Source organism: Pseudonaja textilis, chromosome 1 (assembly GCF_049901715.1).
Source record: "Pseudonaja textilis isolate UNSWEBS1 chromosome 1, rPseTex1.2, whole genome shotgun sequence".
NCBI classification, from domain to species: Eukaryota; Metazoa; Chordata; class Lepidosauria; order Squamata; family Elapidae; genus Pseudonaja; species Pseudonaja textilis.
The window spans coordinates 209,727,256-209,749,180 of NC_141990.1; positions in this window are offsets into that span (position 1 = coordinate 209,727,256).

A 21,925-nucleotide genomic window follows, 5' to 3' on the forward strand; every position below is an offset into this window, starting at 1 on the left:
CTTTTCAGCCTTCTTCAAAAGTTATGTAGAAAGTGGATCTGGAATGATGTAAAAGAAATATGCAATGTTAAAATATTTTACAATAAGGAATTTATAGACAATGGATATATTTTATAGATCTGATAGGTCAGTGGTTTCTCCATGGGGCCCACAACAGAAGACAGATGGTCCCAGAAAGCATATTCACTTGAAAGTGAATCAATGGAAATTAGACTGCCCGCTAAAATAACCATAGATGTATGTTTCAAACATAAATCTGGTCACTTGCAATAGTGACACTAACAAGTTTTTTTTTTCCTTTGATGTGATAATAGAATGCCAGCAGGAAAGCAGGCATGATTAGATTTTTAAAGATTAGAAAAAGCAGGAGGATTTAAATTTCATAATAATGCAGTTTGGGAAGCCTCAAGGAAGCTCTGTCCTTCATATTGAAATTCTAATTTGAAATTAGCAAGCTGTTTCAACTGCAAGGTGAGAGCAATTGAACTTTAGAGTTTTAGATTTAAAGAAAAGACAGAAATCTCTCATTTTCTCACATATAGCTTATTTTATTACCTTAACGATTGGAGGTACCCCGGGTGAACAAATTTAATATATACATATATAAATATATATCTTCTGTTCTATCTGTCTTTGGCCTAAGTTCAAATTTCAACTGAACAAAGTTTGCAATGGAAAAATATGAAAGATCAGCTATTTCTAGTGCAGCATCAGAACCATTTTGAGTAAATCCTTAAAGTCAGAGGAAAAGGTATCGGAATCTCAGTTTCTTTGGTTCGATAATGTCATTTTCAAGATATATTTCTGTAGAAATTTCAGGAGGATTTTTATATTGACTTGATAATATCCCATTATCAGCACAGCTTTGGTATATGCTCAAAGGTTGTTGGTTTCACAGCAAACATGAATTCCATCAAGAGAAATGGGGTACTCTTGATGAAATTCTTGTTTGTTTTAAAATAGTTATAAATCCAATTACACTGTATAAGCATGGACTTTTATTTTTAAAGAAAATTACTGGTTATTCTTGATTAACAGCTGTCTAGTATGTTGCCAGAGTACCCATACAATCAGATTGTTTTACTATTTAATTCATTTTAAAGTTATAATTTCAATAATAGGACCTGTGGGTACTGAATGTGTATTTCAGAAATGGCAAGAAATGGTCTGTATTCCTCCTCCAACTCCTTTTCTGTGGCTTCTGGTGATTCCCCCAAGATCAACATCAAAAACCATTGATTCAGTGATTTTTTTCTTTTTGCTACTGATTTAATGAAACAAACTCCAGAGTAATATTGAAGGCTCTAATAGGCTCCAATACCTATTTTGAGTGAAAATAATTACCTTACTTCATATCAAACAACAAAACTTTTATTTTACTATTTATTTATTACTTGATAATATTTATCATTCTGCTGGCTGCAGATGAGTTTGGTAGGATACTAGTATCAAAGTAACAAAATGAGCCAATCAAGGTAGAATGATGATTAAATCCCCATATTCTCTCAATCCAATTTCACGGTCCTCAAATGAGACAGCTATTCACTCCACTTCAAACCTGTTGTACTACTAATGTCTTCAGAGCTCATCTAAAAGAAAAAGGAGTAAAGTAACTATTTTTTCCAATGAGAAAACCTCTGCATAATATATTATGTTTGGAAACACTATTTTTATCTAAAAGCAAGATGATGCTCAAGTTAAGATGATTCTACAATCTCTATTCCAACAAGAAGAATAGAGAGGCAAAAATATTTAATACAGGTACAATACTTAGTTTCCCCACTTGTCAACTTAGATTGTTGGCCACCAGTATTTGCATAACTATTTACTTTGTTGCATGTAATAACATAAAATATGTGTAGTTATAGAATTACTACCAAACCTGCTCCAATGGATGGCCAGTAATATGCTATATACCAATTGAATTGATAACTCCTTATTCAAATTAGTACATTGTAATTTAAAAAAAGAAATTAATCAGTTGCTATCCATAGTCCTTCACACCCAACAGTTCTCAGAACAAAACACACCCACTTCCTTTTTCAGGAAAAAATTAAAAAAAGGAAGGGGACAAATCTGGATAGAAATGGGTGAAGACTAAAGGTATTAGAGAATGACGGTAGTTTCTAATCACGGGTACATATTTTCCTAACATCTTTTTTTTCAGAATATGAAATTTGTAGTATTTAAATTTTACATCTTTAAAATATAAAGCTATGAAAGCTAGATACTAAAGAAAAGCAAAAAAAGCAAAAGCAAATAGACTCAATAGAGTTTTATCGAAATACTCATAAAAGAAATAATGAGGAATCAAGTCCAGTTAGGCAATTTGATGTGATTGTTCAAATTATATTACTTCTCCATCCAACATTTGGAGATCAACTCTTAGATTTTGATGCAGAAGTGGTTGTAGTTGAGATACAAGGAAATAACTAAACAGGAAAGAAAGGCGTAGGAGCAAGAAGCGGAATTCAGGCATTAACAAGAGGGTTAAATTCATTAAAAGGATTTTAATGGGCAAGCAGCTCCTCCCAAGTAGAACATTTTTAAAGCTAATCTTCAGAGACATCCATGCTTTACAACAGGGGTCACTGTACACGGCTGGCTGAGGAATTCCAGGAGTTGCAGTCCACAAAGTCCACAAGTCTTAAAGTTGCCAAATTTGAAAAGGAAAGGAAAGAAAAATTGACCAGATGAATGGGACTAGATAACAGAGATTATTGAAATACTCTTGGAAGAAGTGTAAATCATGAGAAATCAGGTCCAGCTAGGCAATTTGATGCAGTTGTCCAAATTAGACTTTACAACTTTGAGGTTTGGAGTCCCTTTGTTGTTTTGACATTGTCTTCTATTGGAAGAAAAACACCATTTAACATAAGTACAAAACTCCTCTCATTTTTTCATTTCTCCTTACTTATATGAATGGTTTATCTATTCTATATAAAAATCTAAATTCACAACATTGTATTAGCTGAGATACACTTAGAAATATTGAAATGTAACCCAAACTGTCACAATTATTTTTCTTCCAAGGATTTCTATCTACTCTTGGCAGTATTTTCTTGGTTGACATAAATGTTTGAAAGATTTGAAATTATTCTACTGATTGATTTTCCCTCATACTTAACAGCTAAATCACTAGGATATCAAGATAATAGTGTTAAAATAATTTCTGTTGACACCAGTTTGCTTGCCTGGTAAGTTTTCATATAAGTGACTCACTGGATTTTTGGCAAAGAGGTCATTTAAATTTAAGTATTGTAATTATAACATCAATAATAACAAAAAGACAAACTCTGGATTAGATTTTGTTGTTGTTGAATGAAGAAAATTTTGCACATATTGTGTTGAGAAATTATTGGCATATTAAAACCAGAAAGTTTTATTGGAAAACATGTAAATAATTAAATGTTCATAATTTTTCAGGGCACTGTAAGAATGTCTTTAACATGCTAATTTTAAAGAATATTTTTTAGCAGTTGTTGTTGTTTGGTGGGTTTTTTAAATATAAAATGATTGCATTCCACAGGGTGATATTGCCATTTATCTAATACTTTCATTTAGTGCACGGTTGTCAAACTTGTCTTGTCATATTGCTGTCACATGATGTTTCACAACATTTTCCCCCTTTGTGGTGCTAGGGTGTACATGGCCTGCATGTGACACATTCAACTGGTGGGCTGCCAGTTTGACACCCCTGATTTAGTGCATTTCCTTCTATCCAAAAATAAATTTACTGTGAACATGCATTTTATTTCATATGCCTCTTCCCCTTTAATCTACCACATGAATCTCTGAGAAGTGAAAAAAACTCCAATATGTCAGTTATAGTGAAATCAAAAAGGGCTCAATTCTTCCTGTATGGAAGTTGAAGAGTATCAATTTGATGATTTGTGAATACCATTAGTGGGCCCAAGCGGCTAATAAAATCATTGTTTGATGTAGGATCACTGTTAGTAGCATTTCTTTCTTTTTTATTTTCCCTTCTGCTGAAATATAGAGTGGCCATCAGTCTTCACAACTCTGAGATTCAGTACATCTCTACAGTCTTACAGGTGCAGCTTTTAAAGTTTTAAAGACCAAAAAGGAAGTGTTGTTGCTTTTGTAACTCGGCCACTGATTACATTTTATGGCTTTTAATATGATTTTTAAAACATATTTTATGGTTCTTTCAAAGTATTTTTATATTGCATTTTGTTCACTGTATTGGTTCTATTTTAATGGCTGTGAGATGCCCAGAGTCATATAATTGAGATAGGCATCAATACAAATTGAATAAATCTTCATCCTGAAGTTGCCCAGAATCGGAATGATATTCCATACCCAGTAGACTTAAATATTGCTGAATTGTTCTCATGTTATCAATGAAGATGAAGATGGGATTTGATGTATGTAGTGGGTTTTTTTTTTTTTTTTTGACTGGGGATTGATTCACAAATTCAGAAATCTCCATTAGCAAGTGATGCAAACTGGAATATGAATTTCAGAAAACCCTGGAGACACTGTTATTATCAGATATGAGTTCAGTCAGAGTGTTTTTTACTAGTGCCAATTTAGACATTCAGCTGTTGATTGACGACAGAAAGATCCAGTTGCATATTGAATAAAACCAGTTGAGTTCATTGAAAGTTTGACCTAGAGATAGTTCTTGAATGCTTCTGGTCTCTTAGAATATTGCAGTTCATTATGTAGAACACTGCAATTGTTGCATCACTACAACTAACTCTTTACAAACAAAGGGTGACAGCCTGTCAAATTCTATGACATACTGACTTTGAATGCAAATCTAACTGAAGAGGTGAACATACTTCTGAATTCTCCTTAGACAAATATTTCCTTTAAAAATAAGCCACCAAAGAAGTTGTTCCAAAAAATGGCTTAGTAAAGGTGCTACTGAATTTTGGACACTGCAAACAAGCAGCTGACTCTATGTGAATTGGAGAAACAAATGAAAAGACTATGATTGATGTTGGATTAAAGGAAGGAGGTACTGAAAATAGATTTAGGGAAGGACAGGCATGAGAATAGTTAATTAGTGAATCTATATGATAACTTAGATGGATTTAATTTGTCATCATTTCAAGAAAAGACCATTAGCCTCAGTTTATGGTTTTCTCTGCTTTTGCTTTGGCCACAAATGATTTTGCCATCTGCTTTGCTCTGTATTGTCTGGCAGCCTCCAGAATAGGCCATTCAACAATTATGAAAAGAAAGTAAAATCTGTTCAGTTTGTGATAGTGGTTTGGTGCTTTCAGCTTGTCACTGGCAAGAGCCATTACTGTTTTATGAAGCCACGGGGTCTTCAGATGATGGGCTGTCCTTCTCAGCTTCTATCATCCAAGAGACACCTTGCTATGCAAACACAGAATTCTCCATAAATTCTAAGAGGAGGGTTTTTTTTTTTTTTGAATAGCTATCTTTTTACTGACTGCTTTGATCTTCCTTTTTTTTTTTTACTAATTGAAAATCTGCTGCCATGTGATATGAAGTTTAGTGATATGAATTGATGGAGTTTGAACTTTTAGCAACCTCTATTATCTGTGAATAGTTGCCTCCCTCGTCACTTTTTATGTGTCCTGCACAAAAACAGCCTTTAAAAGCACATGGGCTTTTTATTAGTGTTCTTCATGCTCTCCTCCAACTGTTGTGGGGTTATGTGCTACCAAATACTGTCTGCAAAAGGAAAAAAAATGTAATACTTTGTTATGCATTAAGATCATACAGAAAAAGAAATCCAACATATAAATATTATTCACAGAACATATCCAGATGTCATTTTACTAATGGTGAGTGAAAAGGGAGAAGAAGCACAAATCCTTAACCTCATCATCACATCTTCTGTAGCATCTTCCAGAGCTCTATGGCAAATTTTTGGACCTCAGTGCTAGGGAAGGGTGAACATTTGATCAAGAATTTCTCTTCCGTCATTTAGTTCGCAAACAAGCATTTCAGGCTCAAAAATATCCTAAGGAATGGAAATCCTTCTATTCAGAGAAAGCCTTTACTAAATCCAACACTTAATAGGTAAAAATATGCTGGTGCCATTATAACTATTTGTTCAGAAATTATGGTTTTTTTTAATCTGCCTGTAAATAAAAAATATATATTTAGTAATGTGTGTTTAGCATATTTTTATTTGGATAATCTAAATTTTGGGTTAACAATTGCCAAAACATATGGTAGTACATGTCTCCACAAGGTTTTTTGTTTGTTTGTTTGTTTGCAAGTACTACTTATCTATAGAAATAACTTAGTAATGTGATCATGTAACTGGGAGCCTGATGCAATGAGGCCTTGATTTAGTTTGGAGTTAGAATTTAAAATTAAGTTATAGTGTCTCAGTAATTTATTGATAAATGAGGCTGGAAAGCATCCTGCTATTATTACATCCAATAATAGAATTAATTGTACTAAAGCCATTCATTCATTGAGTTAAGGGAACTCTTAGGAATATGCGATTGTCTAATAAATCTTGTTTATGTCATTGCTCCCTTATATTTTATATTCAACATCCTATATATACTCAGTAAATACAGTTTGGCCTGAAATGTTCGTGAGATAGAGAGGGGGGATGGAGGGAGGGAGGGAGGGAGGGAGAGAGAGAGAGAGAGAGAGAAGAGAGAGAGAGAGAGAATTTTTAATATAATTATATGTACAAATATATTTTCAGAATGGTGAATCGGTATTAACTGTAATATTGACAGATTACAACATCGAACTTCAGTCAAAATCTGTAGTAGGTTTGTTTTTAATAATCTAAAGAGCCGTGGTGGTGCAGTGGTTAGAATGCAATACTGCAGGCTACTTCTGCTGACTGCCGGCTGTCAGCAGTTTGGCAATTCAAATCTCACTAGGCTCATGGTTGACTCAGCCTTCCATCCTTGGCTGAGGTAGGTAAAATGAGGACCCACATTGTTGGGGGCTGACTCTGTACAACTGCTTAGAGAAGGCTGTAAAGCACTGTGAAGTGGTATATAAGTCTAAATGCTATTGCTAAATAAATTCTTCCTTCCTTCCTTTTTCTATCCAATCCAACATTCTAGTGCCAATTTTATTTAAGAATATGACAGTTCCAAATGCCCATTTTAAATTCCATTTCTCTGTGAAATAGACCTCCCGAAGTGTAATCCATTTCTTCATTCTGGATTATCTTTATATGTGCCCTTGGAGCATATGTTCACTTCTTTGGATCTTTTCAAGGACACATATCATTGATTTCTGTTAAATTATCATTGATTTATTTTTCTTGTTAAACAATGAAGAAAAATTATATTTTGGTTCTATCATTTGAATATTTTAATAGTCAATAAAATGATAAATTGAAGCAATTTACTTAATTATAAGGACTTGTTTTGACAGATATAGTCATTTTCTGTCTCTCCAGTTACATTTTTCTGTCGTTATTTTCCCTCCACTTTTTCAAATGATCTAAGCTATTTATTATCCTTACATTTTCTTTTTGTCATCATAAAAATCTTGCATGGAACTTTCTGCCAAGTTATACAAGAATATATTATTTCCAGTGCTTGATTAAATTATTACATATTTTTCTAAAAAAAAAAATCCCTTAACTCATAGTTTATATTTCATGTATTAAAAGGAACCATTAGACATTTCACTGTTCCAGTAAAAAGATGCTTAATAACTTTCAGGAAATGATAAGCTGTATCTTGTGTAATATGCACATTTCTTAAGAATGGGGATAAGCATTATAAAATAACATTCTTTTTAAAAAAAACTTTGATCAAGGAATACTTTAAGACTTACTGAAAATAATACATTTGCTAGTACAATTTCAGAATAAATTGCTGTTTTAAGAAATTGAAATACTGGGATTTCCAAATGCTGCAGCCATACATCCAGGGAGTAGGGATGTAGGATTTCCATTAAAAACATTTCACCCAAAAAAGGACACGAAATGGCTAATGAGCAAGTAGAAATTATAACCACCAAAGAACTGGCAAAGAAAACTACCTACTCCAATATGTGTGGGCAATGCTTTAACTCTGAATGAATGTATATGCAAATTGGGCTTGGTTTATTAAGAGTTATAAGATTCCATCACTTGAACCATCACATTGCTATCATGTTGCAACAAATATTTGCCATTGTGGACAGTCTTCAATGATAACTGGGCATTGTATAGTCCCATGATGGCGAACCTATGGCATGCATGCCACAGCTGGCACACAGAACCATTTGTGCTAGCATGTGAGCTGCAGGCAAACTTACCTCACTGCGCATGTGCGTGCCTCACAGCTGATTTTTCAGCTGGTTTGAGGCCTTTTTCGGCCTCACAGAAGCTTGAAAAAACCCTCTGCAGGCTTTGCAGGGTGAATAATAGGCCCGTTTCATCACTTCCTGTAATACCGGAAGTGATGAAACAGGCCTATTATTTGGCTTGCAAAGAGAGGCCGAAAAAGGCCTCAAACCAGCCAAAAAATCAGCTGTGAGGCACAGGGCAGGTAAGGGGGTGGTGTGGGGGAGAATCGTGCATGCATGCTCAGGGGGCATGGGAAGGGTACACATTGCTTGTGCTTGCACACAAGCACAAGCGCGCACACAATTTTGGGCACAGGAGCCCAAAAAGGTAAGCCACCACTGGTATAGTCTTTTGGGCTGCAGATCTTTCCATTTTATTACCTCTGAGGAAGTGGATAGGATACTGTCTCAGTTGTTCTCTACCAAGTACCAGTGGGATCCCTGCCCTTCCCATTTGTAAGTTAAGTGGAGGAAGGAGGATCACTAACTAGGGCCAGGAAATTTTCAGTGCTTCATTGTGTATAGCAGAATAAGAATAGTGAAGTAATAATAACAGAATAACAGAATTGGAAGGGACCTTGGATGTCTTCTAGTCTAGTCCATGCTCCTGGTCAGGCAGGAAAAAAAATCAGCTTAGTGGCCTCTGATTTATGGGTGCCACAGGGTTATAGTTAGGGTTAGATCTTGTGGTTAGATCACTTTTTATCATCTATATAAGGGTACCAGGATGGATAATTCAATAATTTGGAGTTTGGTATCATCAATATGTTGATTATATCCAATTGTACACGGCTACTTTGGATTGTAGGAAGATATTATTGACTCCCTTTCTGCGTGCCTGGAACCTGTCATGTTCTGGTTGAGAGAGGACAGATGGACATTAAACCTTGGCATTCAGAGGTGCTGCTAATACACCAAGGTCCTCTATTTTCACCGGAAGATAGTTTGATGGGCAAGTACATATAATCAAGGAGCAGTTCATGACTTGACGATTATTCTAGACTCACAGCTCCTGCTGGAACAGGTAGAAGCCACGTCCATAGAGGCCTTTGCAACTTCAGTTGGTGCAAGTGTTGTAGCATGACCTGGCGGCAGAAGGACTTTGCATCAATAACTCAGTTACCAGTTGGATTGGACTAATCTAAGCAATCTGCTTGGTCTGTCCTTACAGAACATTCAGAAACTGCAGTTGGTTCAAACTGCGGCATACCACCTACTTTGGGGTCCTGATGTCAGGAGTGCACAACACTATTTTGTCAATGTTGCATTGGCTGGCAATTGGTTTCTGAGTCTAATTTAAGATAGATAACCTTTGGACCACTTTCTCCAGCAACTTAGATCCAACTGTTAGATCTAGCAGGGAAAAATTCCTTCAAATCCCCAGCTTTCAGAGGGTTGGGGGGGGAGAGGGGGGGGCTAAGGAAAGAGACTCTGCTTTTCTGCTGCAGTACTGACCACTTTGGAGATCAGGCTGCCTTCCGCTTTGTTGTCTTTCCACCAGCTTCTAAAGGCCAAGATTTTTTTTCAAACAGCTTTTCTCTGATTCGAGTTACTCTTGCCATCCATCTTTCTTTTCTTTCTTTCTTTCTTTCTTTCTTTCTTTCTTTCTTTCTTTCTTTCTTTCTTTCTTTCTTTCTTTCTTTCTTTTTCTTTAAATCTTTTATATAATGTTCTGAGAATAACATGTTTGTATGCAGCAGCATTCGTATTATTTTCCCTTGCCAAAGGAAAAAACTTGGGTGACTTCAGCAATGCCATGGGCTTTCATCTAGCAGAAGCTTCCATCAGTGGACATCAGAAAAAAGAATTTTCTGGAGATTTTTCCCTTTAGGAATTCCTATCCAAACTCCATATAGTTCCAAAGGGTTCTACAATATCAAGTGCAGATTTGGGGAAAAAAAAAAAAAGGACTTGTCAAAGATACTGCTGCCAGGAGCTTTAAAAAGTTATTTGTTTCCCCCAGAGAAGCTCTACTCAACAACATACAACTCTTAAACGTAGCATACAAACACAGTGCAGTTAATGTGGTGTGTATCAAGATGTGACCTGTTCAATTTATGGTTTGTTGGCTAAATTCAGAGAATATGATCAGCCCAAGGCAGACAACCCATCTCATGGCTTCTGACTTCATGAAATGAATGAAGCGTTTTTTGCAACCCATAATGAGATTTCAGGATTTTTTTGTTTCCTGTGTCCACTTTCATCAGAATTATTTCTATAGGAATAAATAAACCATCTCCATCAGTTACTTAAGTTATTCATTAGTTAACTGGAGTCCCTTTTTGGAACTCTTAGAACTGAGAACAAAGCAGTGCTAATTAATATATTAAGACTATGCAACAAAGTGACTCTCCTGCACTTCAGGGCTGCAATCAAATATTGTCTGTTTTTGGGTTGTTGTTTTTTTTGTCAGTCAAGTTTTTAATGCTGGAATCAGCAACAAAACCCACAGAGAAGTCAAGGTATTTGCTGGGAGCAGTGCCTTACCTTAGCATATGGCATAAGTAGCTAGAGAGATTCCAAACGTTCATAGATTGCCTTGGGCTGTAAAAACCCTTGAGTCAGCCTGATGTGACTGTTCTTACACAAGCAGAACAGATACTTCATGCTACAAGATGGCATGTGGAAGCACAGAATGTGAATAGCAAATGATTGGTGGACTGACAGCTCCCCTATGTCATCCAGTTCAGCATTGGCACAACAGATTTTAAGCATCACTTAAATTATGCATAGATTAAAGTTTGCTTTTGCAGTAGAAGAAGCTTCATTGTAAGCTTTGCCAAGAGTAACAGGGATTAAACCCAGAACTGAGATACCTATTAAGCATTGCTGGCTTCATCTTTAATTATTTCAGAGCACTATGGTGTCAGAAGGCCAAAGGATCTGACACTAGAGATACTATTAGTAATTGATATGGATGCAAACATATACATAGCTGTAATCACTCTACTGCAAGAGTATGACACATTCAATTTACTGCATCATGCAGCCAGTATAGGAATGACTGGTTAACCGATTATAATATAGCATGGTTTTTACAGATAACATTATGATGATTAAGACTTTAACTCTCCTACATTTGGAATGCTAGTAACTACACACATTATTCCAGTAGAAAAAGCTTGTGTTGGATAGAAATGTACAATATAATCACTCCAGTAATTTTTATTACTGTTTCATAAATTCTATTAGAGTACCATATGGGGTTAGGAGGGGTGACATGAAGCTTGAATACTTTGCTTTTAATCACACCTAATTTCAGTCCAATTTTTATTTTGGTCTTTGTTTAAATACTGCTGGTTCATATCAACAACATCTCATGAATTCCATAAGATTCAAAATACTTTATTTATTTATTTATTTATTTATTTGTCAAGCGATTATAAGATAACAGATATAAATATAAACATAGTTATGAATACATGAAATGGATACATATAAGAAAAATAAAAGAAACAATAGGACAGGGACGGTAGGCACATTGGTGCACTTATTCACACCCCCTACAGACCTCTTAGGAAAGGGGTGAGGTCAATAGTCTAAGGTTAAAGTTTTTGGGGTTTGGGGAAGAAACCTCTGAGTCAGGTAGAGTATTCCAAACATTGACCACCCTGTTGCTGAAGTCGTATTTCCTGCAATCAAGCTTGGTGCGGTTTATCTTGAGTTTGTATCTATTGTGTGCTCTTGTATTGTTATGGTTGAAGCTGAAGTATTCAATGACAGGTAGGACATTGCAATGTATGATTTTATATACTATACTTAGATCAGACTGAAGGTGGTGTAGTTCTAGGTTTTCTAGGTCTAGAATTTCAAATCTGGTGGCATAAGCTATTCTGCAACGAGTAGAGGAGTAGAGAATTCTTCTTGTGAAATATTTCTGGACTTTCTCAACTGTGTTAAAATCAGATACATAATGTGGATTCCAGACTGATGAATTGTATTCAAGTATAAGTCTAGCAAATATTTTGTATGCTCTAGTTAGTAGTGTAATATTACCAGAGAAAAAGCTACGTAGGATTAGGTTTACAACTCTTAATACCTTTTTGGCTATGTAGTTACAGTGGACTCTAGCACTTAGATCATTAGAGATGAGTACCCCAAGGTCCTTGACAGAGTTTGGATCATCAACAAGGTCTTGACTATTCAGCTTGTATTTTATTTTCTGATATTTTTTTTGCCAATATGTAAGACAGATATAATGTTACACCCTGTAAAAATATGGAAGAGTAACTAAATAGATGGACAGACAGACTGATGTAGATTGATAACTATGAAAGGCCCACAAAGTTTAAAGTATTCTTCTGATGGTACAGTGTACTTATTGCAACTGAGGGTTCATGAATATGAATTCTATTGTTTTTCCAGAATAAATTATAAAAGTGAGGCTATTAGCCAACTCTCCTCCTTTTGCTCTGCTTCCTTTTCCATTTAAATGGAAAGGAGATCAAATGTTCTTCTCCATTTCTATGTTCCTGTTGGAATAGTCTGTTTGGGATTCTTCAAATACCACTGGTGGGTAGAGCCAGAATTAATAATGGGAAGGCAATAATTGGCTTACTATTTTATTTCCATCTGAGTTTGATGTTTTTGTGGTTTGGTCTCTATCTCCTTGATAGAGATTTATTAATTGATCTACTTATTTATTGGATCTCTAGGGTTGCCCAACTCAAACAATGTTAGTCTTAGTAGTGTACAACAAAAACAAATAAAAAGGGGCAAAAGATTCCAAAGCTATAAAACCTAACCTATTAATATATTGTGAAATGTAAAATGAGATCAGACATGTTAATCACCTAAATCAGGGGTCAGCAACTTTTGGACCTCAGGAACCACTAAATTCATAATTTTAAATCCTGTGGACCACTCATTTGAATTTTGACTGACAGTGGCGCAGGAAACTTTGGCCAGGCTCTCAAGAGATGAGAGTGACTCTAGCTGCTTCTCTCCACTAACAGGCAAAATTGTCTGGAACTATTTTCCCATTACATTATAATTTCTCTTTCTCTCAACAGTCACTCTCATCTCTCAAGAGCCCAGTGAAGTTTCCCACGCTGCTTCTGCGAGTGCTCCTCAAGAGAGATGATTTTGCAGATAGCTTGGCTGATCTCCTGCCCCTGGGAGTCAAAGTGCTGAAGTGGAGATTTCCAACCCCACCACAGGCCAGTCCCATATTCCAGAGCTGCAGTAGCCACAAGACTTTCCCTTTGGTCATCCCAGAGCAGCTCATCCATGGCAGGCCAATGCACAGGCCAATCCTGTGACTACTGCAGCTCTGGAATATGGGACCAACTTTACCACCAACATCAGCAAGTGGATTTCCCTCCCCCACCATTGGTCTTACCTTACCTTCCAGTTCCAGCTCATGTGGCTCTACTCAAGGTAAGATTTGCGCTTGGCTGAAGGGTGGGGGCCAGCGGGTGGGTGGGCCATGTGGGCAGTGCAGACTTGTGTTCCCATGCAGCCTGGATTAATTGCTTTGGTGGGGGGGACATTCCTCTGCGGCCCACCAAAATTTTCTTGCAACCCACCGGTTGGCGATCGTTGATCTAAATCCATTCAATATCCCAAATGCTTAAGGGAAAAGCCAGGTCTTAACAACTTTTCTAAAGACTAGTAGACTTGTAGCCCATCATAAAACTGGGGAGAAACAATTTTAGAAAACAGAGACTGCCATTGAAAAGGCATGCTTCCTAAATCCCACAGGGGAGCAATATTTAAAGAGGCAACCTGGAATTTGCTTTCCTTACGAGATCATAGGGCTAGGCAGAAGTTCTTGAGAGTAAGTAGTCCCACCAGGAATCCAGTTCTATCATTTAGGACTTTAAAGGTGACAACAGCACTTGAATCCTATTCAGAAGCAAATTTCTCTCCAGCTCCAGCTCCAGATGACCTCCAGATTCTGCACTAAGTCCCAGTCAGCAGTGCCTCTCCGTCCAGAATCAAAGATGAAAACACTCCCCTTTCCAGGGATGGGGATCCAGAACTCCAAGCTGCTTATTCTTTCCAGGGTTGAACCAAACCTGTTCTTCCCTGTCCGGACAGCTTCTCGACACAGCATCACTTGGATGCCAGGGATAGAGATGTACAACTGAGCATTGTTGATAGAGGATATTCATATGAACTTAGTTGCTTCCTTACAAAATCTTTTGAAATCACTTTGAGTGTTGCATGTCATACTAGATTGTCTATTCTTCCACCATCCATTATGCACCACTGGCTATTCTCCATTTTGCAAAATCTGTCCCATGGCATTGCAAGAGAGTTGTGATTTTATAGCTATTATCTATTCACAAGATCTCTGTTGTTTCTTCTATACCCAGTGACAATAAATTCGTTTCTCTTTTTAAACTGTCATCCATGCAACATGTGATATAAATCTAAAGTTCATCTTGCTAACTCAGATATAACAAGACAATTTCTTGCCAATATTTAGTTTATAAAACTTTTTTATTTTGACCTGGAATAACATCTGTTCAGTTGAATATATAAGGCCACAAATGAAAAGTAGAGGTGATGCCACTGATATAAAAGAAATTCTGAAAGCCCTGTGGCATTTGGTGACGGAAAGATTAAAGGATGCCAAGTTGAAAGAAGTCTTTGAATCTTTATCAGGGGAAGAAATAACTGGCATAATACAAAATATTATAGGGAGCAGAAATATACATCCCTTCTGGCAAACTGGCTCGGATCAAGCTGTGACAGATATGTCTAGAAAAACATTCCCATTTCTGCAATTATTATTAGTTTTCCCTTTACAGATTAGTAATGTAATTCAGAAGAGGTTTCCAATCATCAGGAGGAAAGATGCCTTATGGGGTGTCTGAGAATGAAGAGAGAAGGAGGTGACCGTGTGGGTCCATTGAGAAAGCAGATCCAAACTTCTTCAATCCATTCCAATCATATTTTGGCAACATGATATACATATCAAGCTTATGGACATGTTCAGCCAGCACTGGCACATTATCTGATCTGAGGGATCTTCTTAAGATGTCTGAAACATACTATAAAAGGGTGTGTTTTTAATGAAAGAAGTTTTTAATAAAAAAAAATACTTAAAAAAAAATTCACAACTTAACTTGTGTCCACCAAAATGAAGGGAGCTAAAGTTACATTTTAAAAAATTCAATAAAATGAAGAGTAAGTGGATTTTCTAATGGCTTCTGAATTGGATGAAGATGACAGGTTATATTTTAGGGAAGAGACATGAGATCAAGAATGAGACTGCTTAGACAAATTGCTCCCAGGCATCTCAAAGTAGAATGAGAAAGATTTGTTGTCTAAAAATTTGAAGATATATAATTGTCAATCTAGGTAAAACTGAACTAGGTAGACCAATTTTATAAACTTGAGATAAAGTATCTTTTCTTGTTTCTAATCTGTGGCAAATATCTGGGTATTACAAGCAATGCTTTTCGTCAGTAATATTTAAACAGTTTGCCACTGGCTCTTTTCAAGATGTTTTTCCCACTTAGCTTACACTTCTGGGATTTTCTAGTTATCTCTTATGCAAGTACTAATCAGGTCTGACTCTTTGGGAATCAAACTCATTTCTGAATTAGTTGCTTGATTCCTAGATAGTTAATTATCTGAATTACATTTCTTCTCTACATATTAGTTCTTCTGAGTTATTAACAAAAATAGATCTTTTCTGTTTAAAATTGTCCTGAGAATCATTATTTATGAAGCATAACTGCCTGACAAATGATTTACTTTAGTTACATATTTGTTTTGTTGTTTTATTTCCATTGTTCCTTTATAAAGTGATAATTTATTCAGAGCAAACCTTGTTAAGGGGTACTAATGGATTTTACTAATGAATTTATTCTATGCATTGTCAAAATGTTCCATCTGTGGCTAATTATAAATTCTATAATGAGTGCTAGATGTAAACCTTGATGAAATAAGATGATGAAATATAAGATATAATGTAGTACCTTAACCCATGGATGTTTACTCTCCCAAAGTACATCAAGTTAGTGGGTATCATCCTCATCTTTATTTTTTTTAAAAAAATATGTTTATTGTGACTATAGAAGATGAGACAAGCAACTAGGTATTTTGAGAAATCTTGGGCATGGAAAGATTTAGCTCAACACCCCACCCCCTCAAAAAAAACCTTATTAATTTGTATACGTTTTATTGTTTGGTTTGGTTTTTGTTGGATTCACCATGTTTCATCATGGTGAATCAATGTTAATTTTTTTTTTTCTCATTCATTAACTTTTGTTTCTGCTCCTTCTTGGATTCGCTTTCTATGTTGCTATAAAAGGTCAAGTTCAAGGTGGTCAGGAATGTTACTGTAGGCTTCTTAGGCTTCTTCATTACTTCTTGCTTTCTTCTCGTTCAGTCTTTGTTCTGGTTTACTTTTTGCCGTATAGTATATCTCCTCCTCCCCTTTCCATTTTTTTTTTGCCCTTCATCATTCCATTCTTCTCATTGCTCTTTTAAAGGACCTGTTCCTGAACCATTAAACTGAGATGTAGCATCTAGCCTGGTGAAAGGCCACATTTAATCCTTGAATACTATGTTGAGGGCTTCAAATTGAAAAGAAGACAGAGATAGACTAACCAATATGACAGTGACAAGAGAAAAAAAGTAAATTTAATCAAAATAAAATGGATTAAACGCAATTAATATTACTACCTGCGTCTTTGTTCCCTCTGTTGCATTGAAAACTAAAGTTTTATGGAAACTTTAAAAGGGGTTGCAATCAAAAGTTTTAGGACCCAAAAATTTTAGGAAACTTTACGTTGTGTGCCCTTATCTACTTTCTGATCATCAGTGGCAGATAAGCCCAAATAACTCAGTAGCTACTCACATCCATTCGTTCCAACTGGGTTTTTTTTTTCTTGCATGTACTGTATATTCAGGAAAATCAGCAGATAGTGGCCCTATCCATTCAATTGAATATATATTACTCTTACATTAAAAGCATTGTAACAAACAAGGAGCATAATAAACTATCGAGATAAATATAAAGTTCAGATGTCCATTTTGGTTGCCCTCACCATTTTAGGGGGATCCTTTTAATATATAAATATTTCTACATATCTTGGAGTTGCTTCTAACATTTTTTCTTCATGGATAACTTTAGAATTTTTGGCAACTTCATAATTCAACGTTAGAATAAAATATTGTTACTTTGCTTTTTACGTAGTCGTTCTACATAGCTAGTGTTAAACTGTAAAAAATTATGCCATGGAAGACATGGATGCAAAGAACAATACTACCCATATACCTACTGAGTACTAAATGTACCAGCTGTTGGTTCTCCAACAATATGGCCTCCCCCAATAGGAAGTCCCAGCATGTTTTATAGGCATAAAATGAAATTAAGCACCTCCCCCCAAATTAAGGCCTATATTAAAACATGCGAAATGGGGGGAATGGTGGGGGGGCTTGCCATTAGGAAGTACTTTTGTTGCACACCCAGATATGGTGCTGCCTGCGTTGACCCCAATACAAAGTGCTCCACCAACACCGAGGTCAACATCCAAGCTGTCGCCGCCCGCCCGAAGATGCAAGGGGGGGAATTAAGTCACCCCCGAAAAGACGACCTAGCCATTTTTTCAGGACTCAAAAAAAAATAAGACATGGCCTTATTATATGAGAAACACAGTATGTATGTTTGTATGTATGTGTGTCACACACACTGAGATCTTTTCAAACAAGTATTTTATGTTAGTAAATGCATTTGACAATAGCAAATAATAGCAAAATTTGTTTCTCATGAAATTAAATATTATGCCTATTGTTGTATATTGCTATCAAATTGATGCATTACCCTCAAAATTACCCTTAAACAATTGGTGCACTTGGATTGCAGTAAAAGACTGGAAGATGAAAAGTGCATGCCTTGGGGATTGCATGTATGATACCACATGCACAGAAAAGGGGGAATATGTGTCAAGTAAAGAATATCTAAAAATCACATTGACAAGATGAGGACAAGGTTGGATCCAAGTATTGCACAAATAAAGGTTCTTCTCCCCCAATTCTTCTTTTTAAGTGCCCTTAATGTTTGTGTTGTTCAAGAGTTTCCTGCCTCTACAGACCAGGATTTTTTAAAGAGATTTTTCAAGGACTCAGTTTTTAGTCCTGCTGTAGTAACATAAACCAGCCTTAAACATTTTTCCTTCCTGAAATGGAAAGCTGAAACCTTTTCAATCCAACTAACTTTCTTTTTCTTTTCATTTCTTAAATGATGGTTTAAGGGGGTTTAAACTCAAGGTAAACTGCTCCAAACTCGATTGCAGAAAATACAACTTTAACTCTGTAATTCTATTAGAACTAGCAACAGAGTAGTCAATGCCTGAAACACCCTACCTTCCATTGTTATAGCCTCAACCCCTCACAGCTTCAATCTCAAACTGTCTACTGTGGACCTCACCCTATTCTTAAGAGGTCCTTAAAGGAGGCATGCATAAGTGCACCAGTGTGACTACTGTCCCTGTCTTACTGTGCCCATTTATCTGTATTTACTTCCTTTGTTCTTGTTTATGTTCATACTTATACTTGTTATCTTGTACATGTTCGACAATAAATGGATAAATAAATAAATAAATGCTAACAGGGAAAAAAAGATGGGAAAGTAAAAATCAGAAAATCACGACAATTTTGCACTTTGCCATCAAAGAATAAGCTTCAAAAGACTGGACCAAATCAGTCTTGTATAAAATTGCACAGAAAATGCCAGGACCACTTCTTCTTTTGTGGGTGACTTTCACTTTTCTGTTGTAACTGCATGTAAATCAGACCAATGTTTGCCTTCTAGATTATTTCAGTTCTTGGTCTGTTTGCAAATTTACTCTTTAAAAATGTCTGCAGATTAAGCTGATTGTTGAATATTCTTTAACAGATAAGGAAGTTTGCACAAATGAAACATTCAGAGTTAGAAAAATTACAATAAATGAGATATATGTTATGTGATTAAAAATAGAGCATTTAAAAATAGATTATCACTGAAAAGTATATTAGAAATTTAAACAATGAAAAATAGAAGGAAATATGTATCATTGTCTTTAACACAATTAACTAGAATTTGGATCATCACAGGGGTGTCCTGCTGAGGGTTCACAAGGGTTCAGGAGAACCCCTAGCTAAGATCCTGCACAGTTTGGAGAACCCCCAAATCCCAATCCTGGCTGGCCCTGCCCATTCCCAGAGTCCCCATGTGGCCCGTTTTGGATGCAGGTAAGTACAGGGCATGCGTGGATGCTCAGGGAGGATGAAACACAGGCCTCCCAGAAGTTCAGGAAAGATGGAAACGGGCCTGTTTCCAACTTCCAGAGAGCCTCTGGAGCTTGGGGAGGCCATATTCACCCTCATGGAGACTCTTTGGAGCCTGGAGAGGGCAAAAGGCCCCCTCGCCAGGGTGCTAGAGGCCAACTAGCAACCAGGTAGACAACCCCTTGCTAAAATTTTTGAAGCCCATTCCTGGATCATCAGAATATTTTTGTTCTTGTTCTTAGTTATTTGAACATCATGTGTGTTATAAACTGAGAAGTCTATATGCCTGAAGAGCTGAAACTATACTGTTCCTGAAATTCAGTATTACTTATGGTAGTTCAGTTTGGGAGCTTAAGAGAAAGAAATCTCAGCAGAATGCCATTTCCATCCAGTTGGAAAAAAGAGCATATGTGATGGTGGCAAATATCTGTAGCTGGGCTGTAAGATGAAAGTGCAGGTTCGTTCTCAGAGCTTGTGGGTTGGTTTCCAAATATTTTGGAAAGCAACTCACAAGCCTGAAGAAGAACCTTCGCCTTTAGAGCCATATCCATGGAGAATTCAACTTTAGGTGGACAAAAAAAGCTTTAGAAAGTAGACAAAGAGGAAGCAAAGTTGTGTATATATTCATCAGTATGAATTACATTTCCTGCAATTTGCCGCCCCCCCAATAATTTTGGGTATGTTTTCCCCTCAACTTTTATTCATTACTTAAGTTTTATTCAAATTGTTTATGTGTGTGTGTGTGTGTCTGTCTGTCTGTCTGTCTATCTGTGTGTCTTTGTGAAATTTCACCTCTTTGGATTTTAGTGGGACTGCCTTGGAAGGATTCCTTCTGATAAAGTAAATAAGCCTACTTTAAAACCAAAGCCTAATGCATTTTCATTTAAATGCCTGTAAGCTGATTTCATTGAGACTTTTTCATCCATTTTGCTTTATGTTTTTACTCTTTCTTGGGTTCTGAATTATGTTTCTGATGCATGAGGATTTTAAATGACTCTCTAAACAAGCATGAGCAAGTTTTGGATTGGAGTGAACTACATAAATCAGGTTTATTGCCAAGAAAATTAGAATGCCAATCATTATTACTGGCTAATGGAGGATATCTTGACATTTTGCTAAGATAAATGATTATTCTTGCTAACCACCAAATATTCTGTTTTGTAGAGTATGGGGTCACAGCAAAGGTTGATCTGTAAAGCTATAGGGTGCAAAATATCAGAAGAATTTAGCAAACAGTCCAAAAAGATGAAAATGAGAAATAATTAAAAGTGAGGGAATAATTAGAAATCATGATAGCAGAACATCAGGCAGTTGTCAGATGCCTCTCTATTGCTTTTATAATATTTAGCCCTCATAAACTTTTTCTCATTAATCACTGCTGCTTCTTTTTAATTGGCAGGCATGGAATCTTTTTAATTGGCAGGCATGTTATAAGTAGTTAGAACATTTTAAAATAGTCCTTTAAAAAAGTAAGCAATTTTAGGCCAACAGGGTGAATTGAAATTCTCAAAAGAAAGTCATGTTGCTTATGTTATTATGTAAAATAGTATGTTGCTTTATGTGAGATTTCAAACAACACGCCCTTTCCACCACAGAAGTCTGTCAGTAATTTATTATCTACAATTAATGCACATATTGCCATTTGTAAATTGAATAGAGTTGGTGATTCACCATCGGGATAAAATATAAGTAAATGTTATTATCCATTTCAAAACACAATGCACTCTTACCGAGTGATAGAATTTATACAAGACTTCTGAATGGCTAAATAAAACAGTCTCTCATACTCTTTAAATGATGGTTTCATTCCATATTCTCTATTTGCAGTAAACAAAGGCAATGAACATCCCCTCCAGTTGGTGGAAAGTCCCATCAGTTTTGTCAACATGGCTGTTGGATAATCCCCCGCTGTGATGTGCCTCCAGTTCTTATTGGAGTAAGAATCAGTTTTGCCACAAGCAAAGCAGCTAAGCTGTTCCACTGAAGAAATATCAAGCTTAATATCATCAGGCTTACTAAACATATGTCAGAAAAAGGGAAAAGGGGAGAGGAGAAATTTGTCAAGCAGGTTCTCTTCTTGTCAATGAAGAGCAGATCTTCAGTGAAACAAGAACTTGCCCAAGAGAAAACCCTCACAGAATCAAGAAAGGTAATAATGTATTTCACTATTCCTCACCACTACTGATACGTGCCCAAATACTATACTATTCTATATTTATCATCAACACAGCAATAACAAAGAAGCTACTTTAGAAATTAAAGTTCCTGATTTAAGACATTCCCTATTACAGGAAATATAAGGAAGATGAATAAAAGTCGTTTGATCATTTCTACCCTGAAAACAATAAATTCATAGACCAAGCAAATAAGAAATAGAAGCAGCAGGAAGAAATTAAGATGGTTTTGATTTCCAAGTTGTGTTTAGATTGTTAGG